The sequence below is a fragment of the Chenopodium quinoa genome, unplaced genomic scaffold (assembly GCF_001683475.1).
Source record: "Chenopodium quinoa cultivar QQ74 unplaced genomic scaffold, ASM168347v1, whole genome shotgun sequence".
Taxonomy (NCBI): Eukaryota; Viridiplantae; Streptophyta; class Magnoliopsida; order Caryophyllales; family Amaranthaceae; genus Chenopodium; species Chenopodium quinoa.
Genome location: NW_018744301.1, coordinates 254,078 through 266,550, shown reverse-complemented (window position 1 = coordinate 266,550; position 12,473 = coordinate 254,078). Strand labels below are relative to the sequence as shown.

General features: G+C 39.0%; 1 pseudogene; it reads right to left on the bottom strand.

Annotated features, from left to right (window-relative positions):
• Positions 1-923: 923 nt before the first annotated feature.
• Positions 924-2,229, bottom strand: LOC110695591 (annotated as a pseudogene).
• Between the last annotated feature and the right edge of the window lie 10,244 nt (positions 2,230-12,473).

Below are 12,473 nucleotides of genomic sequence, written 5' to 3'. Positions count from 1 at the left end.
GGAAAGAAGGACTTCAAATCATCAAAATCTCTACATCAAATAGTCATTGATCGAGATCAAGCCTCGTCGGCCCTCAATCAAGAATTCAAGTCAAAGGTATACATCAACAACAAGTCAAAGGTCTACATCAAAGATAAGTCAAAGGTCTGGTCAAAGTGGAGATCGAATCAGAGGATCAAATTAGAGATTGTACCCAATATTATCATATTAATAAAATTAACACTTTGTTACATTTATTTTGAATCTATATTTTGCAGATTTAAAATTTGTGTTTACAGTGTTACTTCGGATATTTGTGTCTCATCATCTTTGTGTTACCACATCATCCACTTTCTATACTCATCATGGTTTCCTTCGGTTTAACAAAAAATGTTTATAGTGGGAAATGGTTTCCATATGTATATTTTTTTTAGTGGTTGAATCGCGGCAATGCGTTTAATTAGAGGCGGATCTTAGTTGGGGCGGTCAAGGCACCTAAAAGTTTTTCCGGTTGGTTATAAAATATTACAAATAAATTTATAAAGAAAGTTTTGACATAATAGTCCAGTGTTGTTAATTTTTTAAAAAAAGTTTAGGAAATTTCCTCCAATTATGCATAGTCCAGTGTTGTTAGAGTTTTAAATAGTAAAACCGCATTCAAGAGTAACATGAGTTGGAATTCAAAAATTAAGTCAAAGCAGTATGCATTGGAACTTGATTCTGTTTTACTCATTCCAAATCCAAACTTCAAAAGTCAAACCTAATAAATATATAAAACACCCTATAAGTATATAAATACAAGTAATGACTAATGTAAGGGGAATGTGCAATGTGAATATGTGATTACTACTAACTAGCCTTGTGGCCCGTGCACAGGTTATTCATATAAAATTGTATTTAAAGATAAGTGAGGAAATATCAATAAGCCATTATAGGGTATAATATGTAATCGGAAACATGATTAAAGAATTTAAAATTTTGGAACTTTAATCGAAAAAGAGGCTTAAATAGAAGGTGGAAGGGCTAAAATTAAAGAGAGAATAGGAAAAGTTTAATTAAAGGGGAGAGATGACGATGAAGAGATGAAGTGTGTATGAAATATGAAGTATAAGTTTAATGAAAGAATTAAAAAATGGTGTAATAAAAAATTAATAGTGTAAAATGACATGTGGCACTATGGTTAGAGAAGTGTAATAGAATAGATGAGGACATGTGTCTTTCTTAGTTTCTTGGTTATAGTTTTTAAATACTAAGTATAGATATAGATAAGTGGCACTAGAGTCCTATACACAACCACTAGTAAGTATATAAAAAGATGTGGTATAGTGATTAAATGCCGCATCGTACCGGCTATTTATTTTTACAAATGACAATCATGGACGCATCCATCACATAAAACTGATTAATTTGTAAAAAAAAAAAAAGGATTATTACATATATAAAATGTGAAAGCACTTCAATTATTAGTGCCACCAAAGATTTTCTTGAGCTTCTTCACTTGTGCCTGATCTATCAAAGTAATCTTCTGAACCAACTCCGAGGAAAGACTACTTTGAAACAATGCACCATAAACAAATTGGACACCAGGATTTTCACTTGGGAAAGTTGCATATGCAAGCACCGGCGTTGATCCTACATTAACCTGAAAATGAAGTAATATAGGAGGGATAATCATCATTTCCCCCTTATTCAATGTTTTATAAAAACTGTATTATTTGTGTCAATGAATCCAGCAATGATCGTTCCTTCGATGACAATGAGTAGCTCAGACACGCGATGTGTGTGGATTGGTACGGCTCCACCAACATCTAAGTCTGCTCGTACCATCGAAATGCCCATACCATTCAACCCTGGAAACTGAGAGGCAAGTGCAGTACTTGCACCCGATTTGAAAGGGTTTGATGTGTTACCTGCAACACTCAGACCGGAATAAACAAAATCATCTACCGTGACTTTTGTAGGATCCTTACAAGAATACCCCGTTGTTCCAATGTTCCATAAGGTAAGCTTAAATCTCCAACACAATAGTCGAAAGCAATAATGTTAGCAGAACATAGAGATGTTAGAAGAGATATTACGAAAAGAATACGAATGATCATCTTCTAATAACCAATTAAACCTCGTTGTTAGTAATGCTAACAAAGGGTGTTCTATATCTTTTGTATTTCTTTTTTATGTATAAGATGTGTAGATGGTCAGTAAGTTGTTAAATACTAAGAGATTGGTTGACTTTATTTTGCCTTATTAATGTAATTAACGATGTCATTCATGACAATACGAAAAAATCATGTCATTAAGAAGTGATAATTATTGATCAATGATGTGGTAATTTAACCTAATTTCTTTGTTTTTTCGACAGTAGCTAGTTATTGCATATTTATATAGCTCTAAACATGATTTACGTTATTGCCTGCATTGTTGGAAATAGTAATGCAATCGGATGACTCGCGCCAGATCGGGCGAAGGTGGTCAAGGAAAAAACGAGATCTCTCGCGCCCGATCAGGCGGGCTTCGCCCGACCGGGCGACGGACAAGAGTTTTTCTACGAGATCTCTCGCGCCCGATCAGGCGGGCTTCGCCCGACCGGGCGGCGGACTCAAGGTTTTGACGAGCCCGATCGGACGGCTTTGCCCGATGGCTCGCCCGGAATGGGGATTTCAGATCGCCCAATCAGGCGGGCTTCGCCCGACTGGGCGCGAAGCTACGTCTGGAAAAATCTGATCTCGCGCCCGATCGGTCGGCTGCCGCCCGATCGGGCCTGCCTTTTTTCCTAGGTCGGTTTGATTACGTGTTTCCTATTTCATGGACTCATATAAATACGAGTCATACCTTTTTCATGATATTCATTCACTTTCTAGCCAAAAACACAAACCTACCTTTTGAGATCTGAACAGTTCTTGAGCAATTCCACTCTTCGAGTTCGGGTGCACGGATTACGGAGAGAGTTGCGTTAAACTTGGGGGGCGTGCGTCACTAGGAAACTTGTACCGGTGGTGGCGTATTTCGCTTCTAAGGTAGTGGATTATTGTTCCACGGCGCGACTGTGAGTTTGGGATCTTCAATCCAGGAAAGTTCTAATCTTTTGTTTGTTATTGATTTCAACAGTTATTTTACCAACAATTTAGAAGCGAAATATTTTGATTTATTCTGTTGATATCATGACTAGCAATTCTCAAACTCGTCTATACCTAGATTTGTCTAAGGTTGAGTCTCTTGATGGAATTAATTATAAGAGATGGTCACAAAGGATGTTAATTGCTTTTGAACAAGTAGAAATTTATTATGTTTTGTTTAGGGATGCTCCAAAACCTATTGAGCAAACCAATACCATGATTGAAATTCCTAGTACTCCTGTTCCTGGGAATAAAGAATCTAGCTCTAGTCAGATGACCACTACTGTTGTTGCTAATGAATCTGAAATCAAGAAATTTGATCGTGATAATAAATTTGTTAGAGGTCATCTTTTGAACAGCATGAAAAACAACATATTTGATTTGTATGTTAATATGAAATCTGCTAAGGAGATGTGGGAGTCCTTAGAGAAGAAATATGGTGCTGATGATGCTGGGAAAAAGAAGTATGTGACTTGAAATTGGTTGAATTTTAAATTGGTTGATACTAAGCCTATCATGGACCAAGTCCATGTGTATGAAAATTATGTTTCTGAAATTCTTGCTCAGAGTATGAAGATGTGTGAAATCCTTCAGGCTAATGTCTTGATTGAAAAATTGCCTGATTCCTGGTCTGATTATAGAAATCACCTCAAGCATAAAAAGAGGGATCTAACCCTAGAAGAACTTGTGAGCCACATGAAGATTGAGGAAGCCAATAGGCTTAAGGATGTTTCCTCTAAGCCTAAAAATGTGTTAGCAATCAAGGCTAACCTTGTTGAATCTGGTGATGACTCTAACAAGAAAGCAAGTGATAATCGTGTCAAGAAGGGGAACTCTGAGAAGAAGGGAAATCTCCAAGCTAAGGGCAAGATTGGGAAGAAAGTCACTGGAAAGTGTTGGTCATGTGGTGGAGTGGGGCACTTTGCTTCACAGTGCAAAAACAAGAAGAAGAAAAATCTGAAATCTAGTGGAGGAAACAAGGATCATGCTCATCTGGTTGAGAATGAGGATGAAGATGTCATTGCTGCAGTTGTCTCTGAAGTCAATCTGATTGAGAACAACAGTGAATGGATTGTGGACACTGGTGCATCTAAACACTTCTGTGCTAACAAGGACCTATTTTCCCGTATGGAAGATGCAAAGGAAGGTGAACAAGTCTACATGGGAAATTCAAGCAGCTCTGAGGTACTTGGAAAGGGCAAAGTGGTTCTGAAGCTGACTTCAGGGAAGACCTTGGCTCTTCACAATGTGCTGTATGTTCCTTCTCTTCGTAGAAATTTAATTTCTGGTGCTTTGTTGAACAAAGTAGGAGTTAAGTTAGTTTTTGATGCTAATAAACTTGTGTTAACCCGTAATGGGGAGTATGTTGGAAAGGGTTACCTTAGTGGGGGCCTATTTGTTCTTGAAATTGTAACTGTTCCTTCAATGAATAAGATTTCTACTTCTGCTTATATTGTTGAGTCCTTTGAATTATGGCATAGTAGATTGGGTCATGTTGGTGCAACAAAATTGAAACAAATGAAAAGTTTAAATTTGCTCCCAAATATGTCATTAGATGGATTTGAAAAGTGTGAAGTGTGCGCGGAGTCTAAATTCGTGAAGAAACCCTATAAATCTGTCACGAAGAGAGAGACCACTCCATTTGAGCTAATTCATTCAGATTTAGCAGACTTTAAGAACTTGGAAAGTAGAGGCGGGAAACGCTACTATATCACCTTCGTTGATGATTGCTCTAGATATAGCAGGGTATATCTTCTGAGGACGAAGGATGAAGCTGAGTCCAAGTTCCTTGTATATAAGGCAGAGGTAGAAAATCAGTTGGAGCGGAAAATAAAAAGAGTTCGCTCAGACAGGGGTGGAGAGTATGGCTCCGATTTAATCAAGGACTTATGTGAAAGTGAGGGAATAATTCATGAAGTTTCGGCCTTGTATACTCCGCAACAAAATGGTGTGGCAGAAAGGAAAAATAGGACCTTGAAGGAAATGATGAATGCAATGCTTTTAACTTCCGGGCTGCCAGATAATTTGTGGGGTGAAGCGGTACTATCAGCTAATTATGTACAGAACAGAGTAACTCACAAGATGTTAGACAAGACTCCATATGAAATATGGAAGGGTTATGCTCCAAACTTGAATCACATGAAAGTATGGGGGTGTCTATCTAAGGTGGGTTATCCATCGTTCAAGCGCCCAACTATAGGTTCTAGGACCTATGATATAGTATTCATTGGCTACACTGAGAATAGTGCCGCATACAGGTTTATGAGTCTGGAAGATCGCTCTATATCTGAATCTCGTGATGCAGAGTTCTTCGAACAGGTATTTCCTTTGAAGGAAAATTTAGTTACTAACGATGTTTCTTCAGTTCCTTCATCTGCAGGGCCAGAAGTTGCTTCCCCTAGGGTTGAAAGTGAGATTCAACCTAGGAGAAGTAAAAGGCAAAGAGTGGAGACAAGCTTTGGACCTGATTTCCTAACAGCCTTTATAGCAGAATGCGGAAATCTAGGTGAGTTCGAAGATGATCTAGATGAGATCATGCTGTGTCTTCAGGTTGTGGATGAAGATCCAAAATCGTTTGAAGAAGCTATGAGTTCAGTTGATGCAACCTTCTGGAAGGAAGCTGTAAACAGTGAGCTTGACTCAATCATGTCAAATGGTACCTGGGAGCTTGTGGATATGCCCAAAGGGAGTAGAGCTATTGGGTGCAAGTGGATTTTCAAGAGAAAGATGAGAACCGACGGCACCGTGGAGAGGTTCAAAGCTAGATTGGTGATAAGAGGATTCACTTAAAAATTTGGCCTTGATTATTTTTACACTTATTCTCCGGTGACTAAAATTGCCACTATTCGTGTTTTGTTTTCCTTAGCCTCATCTTAAAATTTGATTGTGCATAAGATGGATGTTAAGATAGATTTTCTGAATGGCGATTTGGAGGAGGAGATCTACATGGAGCAACCTCCGGGTTTTGTAGTTCCTGGGATGGAGAATAAGGTGTGCAGACTAAAGAAATCCTTATATGGCTTGAAACAAGCTCCGAAGCAATGGTATGAAAAATTTCATAAAACTATTCTTAGTTTTGGTTTTGTTGTCAATGGTAGTGATGCATGTGTGTACTCTAAGATGTATGATACGCAATGTGTGATATTATGCCTGTATGTTGACGACATGCTCCTGTTTAGCACAAACATGTGTGTCATAAATGAAACTAAGAAATATTTAAATTCAAAGTTCGAGATGAAGGATTTGGGAGAGGTAGATGTGATCCTTGGTGTTAAAGTTACTAAAACCAAGAAGGGATATTTTCTGTCTCAGTCTCATTATGTGGAGAAAATTCTGAAGAACTTTAATTGTTTTGATTTGCCTCCTTTGAGAACTCCTTTTGATCCTTCTGGAGCTTTGGTGAAAAATGTGGGGGACGGTGTGTCTCAAACTGAATATGCTAAGGTGCTTGGTAGTCTGATGTTTTCAATGAATTGCACTCGCCCTGATATTGCCTTTGCAGTTAGTAGACTTAGTCGCTATACTCATTGTCCTAGTGAGCAACATTGGGTTGCTTTGAGGCATGTACTCAAATATCTATGTGGAACCATGTCTTGGGGATTGAATTTTGTTGGTCATCCCTTGGTTCTTGAAGGGTATTGTGATGCAAATTGGGTAACGGATAGTGATGAAACAAGCTCTACAAGTGGCTATGTGTTTACCCTTAGTGGGGGTGCAGGGGTGCAGTTTCATGGAAGTCTGGTAAGCAGACGTGTATAGCTAGATCAACAATGGAAGCTGAGTTCATCGCATTGGATCTGGCTACACAAGAGGCAGATTGGATGAGAAATTTGCTTGTTGATATTCCTCTGTGGGGGAAGCCGTCACCACCTGTTTCTATGCATTGTGATTCACAAGCCGCTATATGTGTAGCTAAAAATAGTGTTTACAACGGCAAGAAAAGGTACATAAGAGTCATACACGAGTCTGTGAGGCAGTTTATTGTGAATGGGGTTATTTCGTTGGACTATGTTCGAACAGAGAAAAACCAGGCATACCCTTTTACTAAGGGTTTGAGTCGTAGACTAGTGGTGGAGTCATCAGCTGGTATGGGTTTAGGACCTTTGTTGTAATGACCTGAAATGGTAGCTATTCTAGCTATGTGACATGATACATTGGTTATAATAAATTCAAGAACCTGTTTTGGTTATTTTGTTTCATTGAAATGAATCATGTGGATTTGTTGTATGTGTATCATGTGTTTGAATCAATTACTCTATAAGAGTTGTAAGTTGATTCTGTTAGGATGAGTTTATCTCTTAATGTCATTAGTCTAGTTGTTTTCTGAGCAGGGATAGATGGAGGTGCTTATATAGTTAAGACCTTTGTCCCAGTGGCTCTTAAAACAGGATAGATAATGACATCGAAAGTTGAAGGGTTGAACTTATGTTCTTAATGTTCTAGTTCCACTACATGGATTTCTTAGGTTTGCAAGGTGCTTAAACACGTTTAAGCCTGCAGGGAAAGACCTTTGAATTTGCTGGGAACGTGTGTGAATAACACATAGGACGAACACCTACGTGAGTATGAGAGGTGGCCTCTCTCAAGGGAAGACTGGAGTATTGTTTTCCTGAAGTACTCATGAGAGCCCAAGTGTTGGCCAAGATTGGCGGAGTTGCTTAAGCTCTAAAGTCAAGGTATGTGTATTCAAGGTCCCTTCCTCGCTCCTAGGAGTTCAAATCTTAGGATACTTACTAGGGAAGTGTTGAAAACCTTGTGCACTAATGTGTTAGTTCAAACCTTTGGATACTAGCATTTAAGTACTAAGACTTTCATTTACTGTTAAGATTTCATGTTGAAGATCCGCTCGCATTAGTGGGGGATTGTTGGAAATAGTAATGCAATCGGATGACTCGCGCCCGATCAAGCGGCTCTCGCCCGATCGAGCGAAGGTGGTCAAGGAAAAAACGGGAACTCTCGCGCCCGATCGGGCGGCTTCGCCCGACCGGGCGACGGACAAGAGTTTTTCTACGAGATCTCTCGCGCCCGATCGGGCGGGCTTCGCCCGACCGGGCGGCGAACTCAATGTTTTGACGAGCCCGATCGGGCGGCTTTGCCCGATGGCTCGCTCGGAATGGGGATTTCAGATCGCCCGATCGGGTGGGTTTCGCCCGACCGGGCGCGAAGCTACGTCTGGAAAAATCTAATCTCGCGCCCGATCGGGCGGTTGCCGCCCGATCGGGCCCGCCTTTTTTGCTAGGTCGGTTTGATTACGTGTTTCCTATTTCCAGGACTCATATAAATACGAGTCATACCTTTTTCATGATATTCATTCACTTTCTAGCCAAAAACACAAACCTACCCTTTTGAGATCTGAACAGTTCTTGAGCAATTCCACTCTTCGAGTTCGGGTGCACGGATTACGGAGAGAGTTGCGTTAAACTTGGGGGGCGTGCGTCACTAGGAAACTTGTACCGGTGGTGGCGTATTTCGCTTCTCAGGCAGTGGATTATTGTTCCACGGCGCGACTGTGAGTTTGGGATCTTCAATCTAGGAAAGTTCTAATCTTTTGTTTGTTATTGATTTCAACAGTTATTTTACCAACATGCATAAGTCTGATAGGTTCAATATTTTTAGTAATGAATCTACATGCATGAGTAACACCTACTCGTGAACTATTTAAGAGTAGTTATAACCCTTAATATGACATTTCATTGTAATTATTAAATACGGGTCTAGGTTGCACCAATCAATTAAGAGAGAGCGTCCACTTCACAAGTTAAAAGGAGGTTTTATCCCGAAACCCACAAGAGGAGTAGCTCCTTGCCTTATAAAGTAATTAATTTTCTCTTCTTCAACCAATGTAGAACACTTACATGTGGTAATATTTGGAAGGTCTATTCTTTAACATTCCCCCTCACATGTAAGGTCCCTTTTTAACTTTATCTCATGTGATTTTTCGAGCTAGAGTGTTTCTTCACTTTTCCTCACATGGATCTACTCTTCGCCAGTGAACTTTAGCCATTTGAGGTCTCATATCGAACCTGGCTTTAATACCTTGTTGATAGACCATTTAACCAAAACTAAGAGAGAGATTCCACTTCACAATTCCGAAAGATGTTCCATCCCAAAAACTTATATGGCAATATGAGGAGTAGCCCCTTAACCTTATAAAATTATTAACCCTTTTCTTCTTCAACCAATTTGGTACGGTACAGTTACACGTGGTGATACTTAAAAGGTCTATTTACCGTCAGTAATGAATCTACATGCATGATTAATCGATTTTAGGATCCCCTGATATTGAGAGGTAAACTCTAACCGCTTAAACTATCCCTCACTCTTGTGATATACAAGTAAATAACCTTTAGGAAAATTTGTGAGGAAGGTCGTAGACCTTTTTGTGACAAAGACCCTTTTAAAAAAAAAGATGGCACAAAAGGTCCTTATATCATGTTTAGGTTGTGAGGAGGATCCTTTGACCATTTTCTGGCGTTGACTTTTTTATTTTCCGGCCAAAAAAGTCACATCTAATAAGTTCTCTTTTTTCTCCCTCCTCTTTTCCCTCGTTTCCCCCTTTTTTCTCCTATTAAACCCTAATTTCTAAAAATCATTAACACTAAAACTTCAATTGTAATCCCATTAATTAAAATTGAAGGTTATTCAAAGTAATTCAAGGCTAATCTTCCCCACAATGACAGAAAACAGGGAAAAAAGGGAAGTTAATAAGTCACGTGCTTTACACGTGGCTTTTTTTGGCCAGAAAATAAAAAAAGTCAATGCCGAAAAATGGTCAAAGAACCTTTTATGCCCCTTTTTTTTTCTTTTTCTTTTTTATTTTTTTATATTTTTTTTTGGCCTCACAAAAGGGCATTTGTAACAAAAAAGCTCTACTTAAAAAAACCTTCCTCACAAATTTTCCTAACCTTTAGTATGACACTTCAAATGTTTATCTTTTTAATTGAACAATTTTTTTTATTTCATGCATAGCTTGCTAATCCAATAATCATCATCTTTAAGTACGTAAAAAAAGTAATTTTCAAATCTTTTAAAACATATATGATATTATTTCTTACATATAATAATAAATATGATTAAATGAAAGTTTGTGAATTAAATCACACATGGTGAATTTTTACAATTTCGGAGGAAGCATTAAAGTAGAAATGCATGATAGAATTTACGACACCCAACTCCCAACCCCAAAAGTTCATGATGTTCATTGCACCATTTACAATTCATGTTGGTAATTGCACCCATGCAACAATATTTTTCACTATGTTTCATATGCAGCGGGCCGTACCATACAACCAGCCACAATTTTTTTTTTTAATTCTTCTTCTCTCTCTCCTCTTTTCTTCTTCCATCACCATTTTCTACAGCAATACCTTGCCGGCATTCATACTTTTCGGTGACTCTTCAACCTCTTTTTCGCAACTCTCCGATAGCAGCATCTCAATCTACTCAAACCTTGTCGTCTTCAAAGTAGAAGTGACTTTTTTTTTGACAAACACGGGGGATTAATTTATTAAATCAAGCTCCGCCAAAAGTTATAATACTTTGGGGGATAGGTACCATACAAAAACGTTCATGACTAGTACCCGTATCCCCTCTAGCCACAAAGTGAGTTACAGTATTCCCCGCTCGTCGAACATGAACACAATTAAAATTAACAAACTCATTACTCCTTCTACCTATTTCCTCAAAGAAGTGGAAAATTGGAGCCCCACCCTCTTGCTTTTCTCTAATAGCTCGAACTACATTCAAAGAATCGCACTCAAGGATTACATTCTCATACCTATATCTGCACGCAATTTGGACCCCAAAACAAGCTGTCGTGGCTTCCGCAACATCAGCCTTCCATATACAGGGATTCTTCCTCGTCGCAGCAAGCAACACCTTGCCCCATTCGTCTCTGAAGACCGCACCCAAGCCCACACCACCACTGCTAGGCACATAAGCATCCACATTCACTTTAACGAAAGAGCTTTGTGGCGGTTCCCAGCTAGCTCTAGAGAAAGATATAGGAGAAGACACGGTTCTTCCCATCTTGGCATTGTATACACAATAGTCTTCACAAAATCTAACGAAGCTTGCTGCCATCATTACCCCATTAATATCATCAGCCACGCCAAAAATTTCTTTGTTTCTACAACACCACGTGTAAACATCTACTTTTGGCCTCCCGTCCCGACAAGACGTGCAATGACGATAAATAAAACCATCTTCGTGTTTGATCGAAGTGGAGAATGCTTATGGATAACTAGTTAAGCCATAAAACACAAAATCTAGCCCAAACTAAATAAACAAAGCTAAAACAAGGTCCAATTAACTAAATCCGATCAATATTAGGCTTAAGCCTGTGCTTAAAACCCAATAATGACAGATTTAGAAGCGCCTAGGATAAATTTTAATGCTGCCGCGGGAAAATCCGAGCACATCTCAATCAGTCGCGCCGGGTAGGTGCGCGCAACTAATTCAGTTGCGCGCGACACTCAGCGCAACCCCCAGAGATGCGCTCGCGGAAGATTAAGAATTTTATAAAGATATAGAATCGAATCTTACCATAATGTCGCACGCAAGAAAATCAGTTGCGCTGCCCATAGCAGCGCAACTTAATCACTTGCGCTTCCCATAGTAGCGCAACTTAATCACTTGCGCTGGGATGCCACGCACAACTCATCCAGATGCGCGCGACACCTGCTGCGGCAAAATGTTCAAAACCCTAAACCTACTTATTCCCTATAAATAGAGGCTTAATCCGAGACTTAAACAGACAAAAAATAACCTAAAAACTTTGGCGAAATACTTGTGAATTTGTGCTACCCAAACCCTCTTGTCCTAAACACTCAACCCTTGATCTTTTGTTACTACGGTGGAGGTTCCCCAACAAGAAGGTGTCCATAAGTGTTCTAAACGGAGATCTAGCAAAGAGAAGTGGTAAATTACCGAGCACTTAGATAAATCACATTTATTTTCTTGTTTAAGGGAACCTTAATTAATTAATTAGTGTTGTTTAATTATCTTTAAAGGACCAATTAATTATTTTCCCATAGTATCTTACGCTAAATAAAGATTAGAATTGGATAATTAATTGTTGGTTGATCACTTAAGCCAAGGCGAATATTGTTTATTTTCTTGTTCTTTTCACGAATTTGATTAAATAAAGAAGAATGACGTTGCAATGTAATTCTTACGTGAATTGACGTGTGTAAATAAAATCAACTAACTTAGTTTTAGGTATCGCGTTGCATATATTGTTTGGTAATGAAATTGCAAAAAATGAAGAGCTAGTAGAGGCCGTACTAGGGCTAGAATAACGATTCCTCCCTAAAAGGAACGTTATTTTAGTACCCTCGCTCCCGAACTCATTTTTGGTTTATGTAGACCAATTTGGGCATG